Raw genomic sequence first — 12661 nt, 5'->3', positions numbered from 1 at the left:
GCCGCCATCTTGAATTTTTAAAAACCACTCCCGTTCTGTCAAAATACAGGATAATCGTGGGCGAAACCAAAAAAAATAATTATCCTCGATTACCCCGTCTCGGATCTGTGGCGCCGCGGTTCGGGGTCGAAAAATCAAAAATTTTAAAACGCTACGGCTCGGCCGCCATTTTGTTTTTCCAATTTTTTCCACATTTTCTTTTAGTCATTTACTACTTTCTTCAAAGTTTGCAAAATTCAACGAAATCGGTTGGAAAACAACGGAGCTGCAAAAATCTCGTCGGCCGCCATCTTGTTTTTCCGAAAAGTCATAATTTTTCCCCAGAGGGTTCCCGAAACCGAACACAACTCCCCTACATTATTATATCATTTTCCGTCTCCTTCTAGGAGAACAATTATGTCAATGAGTCAGTGAGTCAGTCAGTGGTAATTGAGCTATATATAGTATAATAACTAGTGTTTCGCTCGGTGCGCGAGCTGCTAAAGCAGCTCGCGTGACGTGGCAATGTTATTTTTTTATTGAGATAGACAATCCACCCCGAAAAACCCATGAAACGACACCCATGTCAATTTTTTCTTAAAAAGTGCATGTTCGCCATCTTGAATTTCAAAATAAATGTTGTTACCAAAATCAGCACCCCGGAAAGCTCTGAAAACTACATCCATATCATTTTTTGTAAAAACGGGGTAGTTGAGGTTAATAAAGTAGGGTGCGTGGGTGCGCGGACCACTAAAGTGGTCCGCGAGCATGCAGAGTTTGTTCCACCGAGTAGTCCTTCGGACCCTGATCATCTTTTGCCAAGAAACCACTCTTCCATCTTTTATAGCCTCCGAGATAGACATCGACGAAATTTATACGGCGGCCATCTTGTTTTTCCAAAATTTTCCACTTTCTCTATTAATCATTTACAACATTCTTCAAAGATTGCGAGTTTCAACGAAATCGGTTGGAAAACAAAAGAGTTGTAAAAATCATATAGGCCGCCATCTTGTTTTTCTGAAATGTCATAATTTTCCCCTACTCATATCGCGCATCCAAACATATCTTCCATACATCAATGTATCGTTTTCCGTCTCTTTCTAGGAGAATGAGACATTCATAATCGCCATACAAAATGTATGGAAAAATAAATTCCGCCATTTTGAATTTTTTTTCTATTCATCGAGTAGACCTTCGGATCCTGATCATCTCTTGCCAAGAAACCTCACTTCCATCTTTTATACCCTCCGAGCTTGACACCAGCGAAATTTGTATGGCGGCCATCTTTTTTTCGCCATTTCGAATTTTTTTTCAGCTTTTTGGCAATTGGATGACGTCATGAATGACATTTGCTCGAGCACCCCCCACCTATCTGCAATACCTTAAGCGGGCCCTTCACCCGTCTCAGATATCCTCAATCATCAGCTCTCTCCATAATTTTGGCTTACTAACTTTTTGTTTTCTATACGACACCATCAGTGAAAAAAAAAAATTTCATACAAAATTTTACAGGAGTTTCTTAGTTGAAAATCTCGAAAATCTCCCCAAAAGTGGCAACACCGGTTGCACATCTCGATACTGCCAGCCGAGATACACAATCGATTCATACATATTGACTTTCCAAAATGTTGCCAACTGCCTCAAAAACGTGATCAAAATTTCGAAAAATTCAAAAAATTACAAAATGGCCGCCAACTCGTTTTGCAAAAATAAATTACATCGTTGTACAACTTTTCCAATAACTACAGGATATACCGCTCCCGATGACGTTTCAATCTCTCCTCTCGCTCGCACCCACGCGAAACGATCGCCCCTGAAAAAAGACCACGTCGAAAATCAATTTTTCTTTGATAAATTCCAGTGTTGCCAGTCTTCGGCGACAAAAATACCCAAATGTCATTTGTACGAGCAAAACACATAATCGCTCATACTCAGATTTTTCAAAAAGCCCGTATTTCGATTTTTTACAATTTCCCGAAAATCTTGAAATTTCCCCAAAAAATGGGGTAATTTTTTTCCTCCAATCTATACCTCGAGCCTATACGTACAATCGCTTCATAGAAGCCGAATCGCTCCGATGTTGCCAACTTTGAGATATTCAACTTTTAAAATTGCGTTTTTTCGTACCTCTAACATAACGGCCGCCACGACAGCCGCCATCTTGAATTTTTGAAAACCACTCCCGTTTTGTCAAAATACAGGATAATCGTGGGCGAAACAAGAAAAAATAATTATCATCAATTACCCAGTTTCGGATCTGTGGCGCCGCGGTTCGGGGTCGAAAAATCAAAATTTTTAAAACGCTACGGCTCGGCCGCCATCTTGTTTTTCCAATTTTTTCTACTTTTTCTGTTAATCGTTTACTACTTTCTTTAAAGTTTGCAAAATTCAACAAAATCGGTTGGAAAACAACGGAGCTGCAAAAATCACGTCGGCCGCCATCTTGTTTTTCTGAAATGTCATAATTTTTCCCCAGAGGGTTCCCGAAACCGAACACAACTCCCCTACATCACTATATCATTTTCCTTCTCTTTCTAGGAGAACAATTATGTCAATGAGTCAGTGAGTGAGTGAGTGGTAATCGAGCTATATATAGTATAAAATAATGTTTAGCTTTATTGTATTAAACCGAATCGAGTTATTAAGATGCAAAATTCACCGCGAAAACACCATAAAACGACACCCATATCGATTTTTTTCTTAAAAAAGACATGTCCGCCATCTTGGATTTCAAAATAAATGTCGTTATCAAAATCAGCCCCTGGAAAACTCTGAAAACGACATCCATATCATTTTTTGTAAAAACGGGGTAGTTGAGGGTAATAAAGTAGGGTGCGTGGGTGCGCGGACCACTAAAGTGGTCCGCGAGCATGCAGAGTTTGTTCCACCGAGTAGACCTTCGGACCCTGATCATCTTTTGCCAAGAAACCATTCTTCCATCTTTTATAGCCTCCGAGATAGACACCGACGAAATTTGTACGGCGGCCATCTTGTTTTTCCAAAATTTTCCACTTTTTCTATTAATCGTTTACTACATTCTTCAAAGATTGCGAGTTTCAACGAAATCGGTTGGAAAACAAAAGAGTTGCAAAAATCACGTCGGTCGCCATCTTGTTTTTCTGAAATGTCATAATTTTTCCCTTCTCATATCGCGCTTCAAAACATATCTCCCCTACATTATCGTATCGTTTTCCGTCTCTTTCTAGGAGAATGAGACATTCAATATTCGCCATACAAAATGTATGGGAAAATAAATTCCGCCATTTTGAATTTTTTTTCTATTCATCGAGTAGACCTTCGGACCCTGATCATCTCTTGCCAAGAAACCACACTTCCATCTTTTATACCCTCCGAGCTGGACACCGGTGAAATTTGTATGGCGGCCATCTTTTTTTCGCCATTTTGAATTTTTTTTCAGCTTTTTGGCAATTGGATGACGTCATGAATGACATTTGCTCGAGCACCCCCCACCTATCTTCAATACCTTAAGCGGGCCCTCCACCCGTCTCCGAAACCCTCAATCATCAGCTCTCTCCATAATTTTGGCTTACTAAGTTTTTGTTTTCTATCTGACAACATCAGTGAAAAAAAAAATTTTCATACAAAATTTTACAGGAGTTTCTTAGTTGAAAATCTCGAAAATCTCCCCAAAAGTGGCAACACCGGTTGCATATCTTCATACTGCCAGCCGAGATACACAATCGATTCATACATTCTGACTTTCCAAAATGTTGCCAACTGCCTCAAAAACGTGATCAAAATTTCGAAAAGTAAAGAAAAATACAAAATGGCCGCCAACTCGTTTCACAGAAAGATTTGACACGGTTTCATAATTTTCCTATTAACTACAGGATATACCGCTTCCGATGACGTTTCAATCTTTCCTCTCGCTCGCACCCACGCGAAAGGGGATACCGTGAAAAAGACCGTGTCGAAAATCACTTTTACTTTGATAAATTCCAGTGTTGCCAGTCTCCGGCGACAAAAATACCCAAATGTCATTTGTACGAGCAAAACACGTAATCGCTCATACTCGGATTTTGCTAAAAGTGCGTATTTCGATTTTTTACAATTTCCCGAAAATCTTGAAATTTCCCTAAAAATGGGGTAATTTTTTCCCACCGATCTATACCTCGAGAGTTTACGTACAACCGCTTCATAGAAGCCGAATCGCTCCGATGTTGCCAACTTTGAGATATTTAACTTTTAAAATTGCGTTTTTTCGTACCTCGAATAAAACGGCCGCCATGACAGCCGCCATCTTGAATTTTTAAAAACCACTCCCGTTCAGTCAAAATACAGGATAATCGTGGGCGAAACCAGAAAAAATAATTATCCTCGACTACCCCGTCTTGGATCTGTGGCGCCGCGGTTCGGGATCGAAAAATCAAAATTTTGAAAACGCTACGGTTCGGCCGCCATCTTGTTTTTCCAATTTTTTCTACATTTCCCATTAATGGTTTACTACTTTCTTTAAAGATTGTAAAATTCGATGAAATCGGTTGGAAAACAACGGAGCTGCAAAAATCACGTCGGCCGCCATCTTGTTTTTCCGAAATGTCATAATTTTTCCCCAGAGGACTCCCGAATCCGACCACATCTCCCCTACATCATTATATAATTTTCCGTCTCTTTCTAGGAGAACAATTATGTCAATGAGTCAGTCAGTGAGTGAGTGGTAATCGAGCTATATATAGTATAATAACTAGTGTTTTGCTCGGTGCGCGAGCTGCTAAAGCAGCTCACGTGACGTGGTTATGTTAAATTTATTATATTTAACCAAATTTATTTATTAAAGATACACAATTCACCACAAAAACCCACAAAACGACACCCATATCAATTTTTTTCTTAAAAAGTGCATGTCCGCCATCTTGGATTTCAAAATAAATGTCGTTATCAAAATCAGCACGCCGGAAAACTCTGAAAACGACATCCATATCATATTTTGTAAAAACGGGGTAGTTGAGGTTAATAAAGTAGGGTGCGTGGGTGCGCGGACCACTAAAGTGGTCCGCGAGCATGCAGAGTTTGTTCCACCGAGTAGACCTTCGGATCCTGATCATCTTTTGTCGAGAAACCAGTCTTCCATCTTTTATACCCTCCGAGATAGACACCGACGAAGTTTGTGTGGCGGCCATCTTGTTTTTCCAAATTTTTCCACTATTTCCATTAATCGTTTACTACTTTCTTCCAAGATTGCGAGTTTCAACGAAATCGGTCGAAAAACAATAGAGTTGCAAAAATCATATAGGCCGCCATCTTGTTTTTCTGAAATATCATAATTTTCCCCTACTCATATCGCGCATCCGAACATATCTCCCATACATCAATGTATCGTTTTCTGTCTCTTTCTAGGAGAATGAGGCATTCAATATTCGCCATACAAAATGTATGGAAAAAAAAATTCCGCCATTTTGGATTTTTTTTCTATTCATCGAGTAGACCTTGGGATCCTGATCATCTCTTGCCAAGAAACCTCACTTCTATCTTTTATACCCTCCGAGCTGGACACCAGCGAAATTTGTATGGCGGCCATCTTTTCTTCGCCATTTTGAATTTTTTTTCAGCTTTTTGGCAATTGGATGATGTCATGAATGACATTTGGTCGAGCACCCCACACCTATCTTCAATACCTTGAGCGGACCCTTCACCCGTCTCCGACATCCTCGATCATCAGCTATTTCCAAATTTTTCCTCGATTTTTTTTAAATTTTCTATACGAAACCATCAGTGGAAAAAAAATTTTCATACAAAATTTTACAGGAGGAGTTTTTGGGGAAAATTTCGAAAAACTCCCCAAATGTGGCAACACCATTTACATATTTCGATACTGCTGGTTGAGTCACACAATCGATTGATACATGTCGACTTTCCAAAATGTTGCCAACTGCTTCAAAAACGTGGTCAAAATTTCGAAAAATTAAAAAAAATACAAAATGGCCGCCAACTCGTTTCACAGAAAGATTTTACACTGTTTCATAATTTTCCTATTAACTACAGGATATACCGCTCCCGATAACGTTTCAATCTCTTATCTCGCTCGCACCCACGCGAAAGGGGATACCGTGAAAAAGACCGTGTCGAAAATCACTTTTTCTTTGATAAATTCCAGTGTTGCCAGTCTCCGGCGACAAAAATACCGAAATGTCATTTGTATGATCAAAACACATAATCGCTCATACTCGGATTTTGCGAAAAGTCCGTATTTCGATTTTTTTCAATTTCCCGAAAATCTTGAAATTTCCCCAAAAAATGGGGTAATTTTTTTCCTCCAATCTATACCTCGAGCCTATACGTACAATCGCTTCATAGAAGCCGAATCGCTCCGATGTTGTCAACCTTGGGATATTTAACTTTAAAAATTGCGTTTTTTCGTACCTCTAACATAATGGCCGCCACGACAGCCGCCATCTTGAATTTTTAAAAACTACCCCCATTCTGTCAAAATTAAGGATAATCGTGGGCGAAACCAGAAAAAAATTATAAGTTTCAATTTCCCGTTTCGGATCTGTGGCGCCGCGGTTCGGGGTCGAAAAATGAAAATTTTGAAAACGCTCCGGCTCGGCCGCCATCTTGTTTTTCCAATTTTTTCCCCATTTTCTGTTAACCGTTTACTACTTTCTTCAAAGTTTGCAAAACTCAACGAAATCGGTTGGAATACAAAAGAGCTGCAAAAATCACGTCGGCCGCCATCTTGTTTTTCCGAAATGTCATAATTTTTCCCCAGAGGGTTCCCGAAACCAAACACAACTCCCCCACATCATTATATCATTTTCCGTCTCTTTCTAGGAGAACAATTATGTCAATGAGTCAGTGAGTCAGTGAGTGGTAATCGAGCTATATATAGTATAAACTAGTGTTTCGCTCGGTGCGCGAGCTGCTAAAGCAGCTCGCGTGACGTGGTTCGGTTGAATTTATTTATTAAGATGCACAATTCACCCCGAAAAACCCGTAAAACGACACCCATATCGATTTTTTCTTAAAAAATGCATGTCTGCCATCTTGGATTTCAAAATAAATGTCGTTATCAAAATCAGCACCCTGGAAAACTCTGAAAACGACATCCATATCATTTTTTGTAAAAACGGGGTAGTTGAGGTTAATAAAGTAGGGTGCGTGGGTGCGCGGACCACTAAAGTGGTCCGCGAGCATGCAGAGTTTTTTTTTCACCGAGTAGACCTTCGGACCCTGATCATCTTTTGCCAAGAAACCACTCTTCCATCTTTTATAGCCTCCGAGATAGACAACGACGAAATTTGTACGGCGGCCATCTTGTTTATCCAAAATTTTCCACTTTTTTTATTAATCGTTTACTACTTTTTTCAAAGGTTGCGAGTTTCAACGAAATCGGTTGGAAAACAAAAGAGTTGCAAAAATCACGTCGGTCGCCATCTTGTTTTTCTGAAATGTCATAATTTTTCCCTGCTCGCCTCCCCCACCCGAACATATCTCCCCTGCATTATCGTATCGTTTTCTGTCTCTTTCTAGGAGAATGAGACATTCAATATTCGCCATACAAAATGTATGGGAAAATAAATTCCGCCATTTTGAATTTTTTTTCTATTCATCGAGTAGACCTTTGGATCCTGATCCTCTTTTGCCACGAAACCGCACCTCCATCTTTTATACCCTCCGAGCTGGACGCCGGCGAAATTTGTATGGCGGCCATCTTTTCTTCGCCATTTTGAATTTTTTTTCAGCTTTTTGGCAATTGGATGATGTCATGAATGACATTTGGTCGAGCACCCCCCACCTATCTTCAATACCTTGAGCGGACCCTTCACCCGTCTCCGACATCCTCGATCATTAGCTATTTCCAAATTTTTCCTCGATTTTTTTTTTGTTTTCTATACGAAACCATCAGTGAAAAAAAAAAATTTCATACAAAATTTTACAGGAGGAGTTTTTGGGGAAAATCTCGAAAATCTCCCCAAATGTGGCAACACTGTTTACATATTTCGATACTGCTGGTTGAGTCACACAATCGATTGATACATGTCGACTTTCCAAAATGTTGCCAACTGCCTCAAAAACGTGATCAAAATTTCGGAAAATTTAAGGAAAATACAAAATGGCCACCAACTCTTTTTGCAGAAGCATATTAGATAATTTTACAACTTTCCCATTAACTACAGGATATACCGCTCCCGATAACGTTTCAATCTCTCATCTCGCTCGCACCCATGCGAACCTATCGTCCCTGAAAAAAGACCATGTCGAAAATCACTTTTTCTTTGATGAATTCCAGTGTTGCCAGTCTCCGGCGACAAAAATACCCAAATGTCATTTGTACCAGCAAAACACATAATTGCTCATACTCGGATTTTGCACAAAGTCCTTATTTCGATTTTTTACAATTTCCCGAAAATCTTGAAATTTCCCTAAAAATGGGGTAACTTTTTCCCACCGATATATACCTCGAGTCTATACGTACAACCGCTTCATAGAAGCCAAACCGCTCCGATGTTGCCAACTTTGAGATATTCGAATTTTAAAATTGCGTTTTTTCGTACCTCGAACAAAACGGCCGCCATGACAGCCGCCATCTTGAATTTTTAAAAACCACTCCCTTTCTGTCAAAATACAGGATAATCGTGGGCGAAATAGGAAAAAATAATTATCCTCGACTACCCCGTCTTGGATCTGTGGCGCCGCGGTTAGGGGTCGAAAATTCAAAATTTTGAAAACGCTACGGCTCGGCCGCCATCTTGTTTTTCCAATTTTTTATACATTTTCTGTTAACCGTTTACTACATTCTTCAATAGTTGCGAGTTAGAACGGAGTCCCTTAAAAAACAACGGAGCTGCAAAAATCACGGCGGCCGCCATCTTGTTTTTCTGAAATGTCATAATTTTTCCCCAGAGGGTTCCCGAATCCAAACACATCTCCCCTACATCACTATATCATTTTCCTTCTCTTTCTAGGAGAACAATTATGTCAATGAGTGAGTCAGTGAGTGGTAATCGAGCTATATATAGTATAATATATAATATAATAATATAACTAGCGTATTAGGAAAACAATACCTACCGAAGAGTTGTTTCTAAGACAGGTTTTATTACTTAACTGTTATTTAATATGGAAACATAACTTTTGAACTTGTGATTAGATGTTGCTTAGAAAGAAATAGGTAAGTAATTGGGTAGTAACAGTCCAATTAAAATATTTTTTCGTACATCATTAATTAATATGATTGTAGACAAACATTTAGCCTTAAATTCAATGCTTTTTACAAGAATCATAAAATAATTAAAAAACTGTTTTAGAATGTACCTACAGGTATTTAGCCATTTCATATGATACCCCACATGGTATAGTTATCTTGCTCTGAAAATTGAAAATATCTACTTATTAGGTTACTTTTTTTTTATTAAAGAAAATATTACAATAAAACTTAAAGCTAGCCTTATCCTATTACTATACAAATCATGCCCGCGTGGAATGGTGCCAAGAATACTGGCTGCATTGCCGCGTTGGACAGCCAGGCTGATCCGTTGCGCAAAAAAATGAGCCAGCACTTCTCTGTCACCCGATGAGGCTATTAAACGCGGTGAAATGTCTCGTAAAAAAAACTTAGTTATTAGGTACCCATTTCTTCATGAACTCATTTTTATTATTTTTCCCTAGACAGTGCTACCTGCCAAACATGATTCTAGCTGGCCACACGCTCTTCGTAATGGTTGATTTATGTTCGATAGATAACTACTTGGTAGAGAATCACACAAAAAATATTTTTTGTGCGAAAAAGGTCAATATGCCATGTAAAATTTTATAGAAATTCTCTTCGACTCCCAGCGAATGTAAATAATGCACTACCATTTCAAAGTTCAGATGTATTTTTGTTGTAGGTAGGTATCTATTTTTCTTCTTTTACAACGTCTCCTGCCAAGGGTCACTGGTAGAGATTTCGTATAGAGATAAGTGCTTGCCTGGCCTCTTTTTACCCGACTGCGGCAAAGCCAAAAGGAAGGGTTATGATTTTAGTTATTAATAGCTAGTCAGTGGCGTAAAGTACATATAACTATGCCGTTTGTTATGCTTATTAATTTTTTTATACAAATAATTTTAAAAAAGATGCAATTAAAATACAAGTAAGGACCTATTTAATTCTGTCCAAAATTTTTCCTTTTAAAAATCCTGGTAACGGTCGCAGTAGTTAAAAAAATCACAATAATTATAATTCCTTCAATCTTGAAAGGTTCTAAAATTATGGAAGATAAAAATAGTTAAGTAATTATTAAATTACTCACCGCTTAAAATATGACTGATTAATTAAAAATGTATTTTTAAAAACACTTCTAACAAACAGCTTTTAATTTATTAAACAAAGACTCAAACACTCCATATCCGATTCGCGTTTGCAGACGATAAAAAAATCCAAAATATAAAATTGCATAAAATTACGATAGCCCGCTCACGCAGCGCAGTCGTGTGTTTCGCACTGAAGTACTGTCTACTGATGAATGTCGTACAGTAAAAAAAACCGGCCAAGTGCGAGTCAGACTCGCGCACCGAGGGTTCCGTACTCGGGTATTTCTTCCGACAGTTTGGACGATAAATCAAAAACTATTATGCATAAAAATAAATAAAAATCTGTTTTAGAATGTACAGGTAAAGCCCTTTCATATGATACCTCACTTGGTATAGTATCTTACTTTGAAAGTTGAAACACATTTTTATTTTTTTTTCCTTTGACGGAACCACAAATTATGTTATTATATTACCACGAATGGAATAAACCACATTTATTAAACCATGTTTATTTCATTACTTGTGCTATTTAAGACCTACCTACCTGCCAAATTTCATGATTCTGGGTCAACAGGAAGTACTCTAAGGGTTTTTTTGACAGATACGACAGACAGACAGACAGACATACAGATAGATAGCCAACAAAGTGATCCTATGAGGATTCCGTTTTTTCTTTTGAGCTACGGAACCCTAAAAACCAGCCAAGTACGTCGCAAGAATTCCTTCCGTTATATCCATGATTCCGTAATTTGTGAAGAAACGTATATATCTTGAAATAGCAATCCTTATCTTTATAACAAGACTAGATGATGCCCGCAGCTTCACCCGCGTGGATTGTTCAGATCCCCTGCAGCATCAGGATTGAGGAGTTGGAATCCAAATTTTTTATGGAACTCATAACTTTTTTATCGATAGGGGTATCGATAAAAAAATATATATACGCAAATCGGTTCAGAAATCTCGGAGATATCAGTGAATAGGTAGAAAAACAAAATTCTTCGATTTTTAAAGTGTACGGAATCCTAAAAACTCAAGAGACACTGACATAATACCTATTATATGTAAATGCAGATCGTTGCTGGGCCATTATAACTGTACCTGGTTTTCCGTCTCCAGAACCACTTTTTATCAACTTGAAACCGAAATAATTATTCACATTGACTAGACAAGTATAAGCATGAACATCAAAGCTATTAATAAACTTAATACCTAGTGCTGACTCAGCTGAGATGGCGCGATAATTAACCTAGGGAAAGTTTATGAAAGTACAATAGCTTTATGATGAAAGTAGGTACGCTTAAAATGACTTCACACGCGCCATTTTACCTACGGATCGACTGTCATGTCAAAAAACCGGCCAAGTGCGAGTCAGACTCGCGCACCGAGAGAGGTAAACCTCTTTCATATGATACCCCACTTAGTATAGGTAATTATCTTAATTTGAAAATTGTAACACTTTTTAACTTTTTTTCTTGTGATGTAATCACAAATTCACGGTGCTATGACCTACTTATCTGACAATTTCACGATTCTAGGTCAACGGGAAGTACCTACGCTATAGGTTTTCTTGGCAGACGTGACAGACGGACAGACAAGGGAAAGGAAGGGGAAGTGATCTATAAGGGTTCCGTTTTCCTTTTAAGGTACGGACCCCAAAAAATACGGTTCTACTTTAAAATAAGGACCAAAATTGTACTTTTGACATCATACTTGACACATGAAGTTAAAATGGTGCGTGAGAACTCATTTCTTACGCATTATACTTATATTTTAAATACTTACTTTTATACGTACTTCATTGTCCGTCTATCTTACCTTCAGTCCCATGGAGCAGTAAAAAAGCTTAAAGGTATGGTAAATATAAGAACTGGCTATTCAATAAAAACAACTAAGTATTTTCAAAGTATCTTTATTTTATAAAAACTTTAAACTAAGTATAATTGTTTTTTTTAAATCTTATACCAACCTTAATCTTATAATTCAGTCCATGCTTGAAAGTGCATAATAAAATCTTATTTTAAATTGGACGTAGTTACCCACAAAGAGTTAGTTTAAAAATATATTTAACTTAAAGTTCATTGCTTTAAAGACTGTAGCTCGATTCCGTAAAACCTGCATCAATCATTATTACAATCGCAATTGTTGTAATTGGCTAAATTTATTAATTACTAGAGAATGTCCGCAGTTCCGCCCGCGTGGATATCGGTTTTTTATCCCGTAGGAACGCTTTGATTTCGCGGGATAAAAAGTAGCCTGTCCTTCCCCCGGATGTATCCCAAGTCTGTACCGAATTTCATTAAAATCGGTTCAGGGGTTAGGCCGTGAAAACGTATCAGACAGACAGACACACTTTCGCATTTATAATATTAAGTATGGATTTGCGAAATTAGACTTTACACATGCAATTTGATACTGAAATTAATGTCGT

General features: G+C 38.1%; 1 protein-coding gene across 1 annotated transcript in view; it reads right to left on the bottom strand.

Moving 5' to 3' along the window:
- The window catches only part of LOC123876353, a 32685-nt gene extending 22276 nt beyond the window's left edge, over window positions 1-10409 (bottom strand). The window contains exon 1 of the mRNA XM_045922581.1: window positions 10233-10409. The gene's annotated coding sequence lies outside the window, so the exon portion shown is untranslated. The remainder of the gene's footprint in view (window positions 1-10232) is intronic.
- Between the last annotated feature and the right edge of the window lie 2252 nt (window positions 10410-12661).

This window comes from Maniola jurtina, chromosome 21 (assembly GCF_905333055.1).
Source record: "Maniola jurtina chromosome 21, ilManJurt1.1, whole genome shotgun sequence".
Taxonomy (NCBI): Eukaryota; Metazoa; Arthropoda; class Insecta; order Lepidoptera; family Nymphalidae; genus Maniola; species Maniola jurtina.
This window is presented reverse-complemented; position numbering and strand designations above follow the sequence as displayed.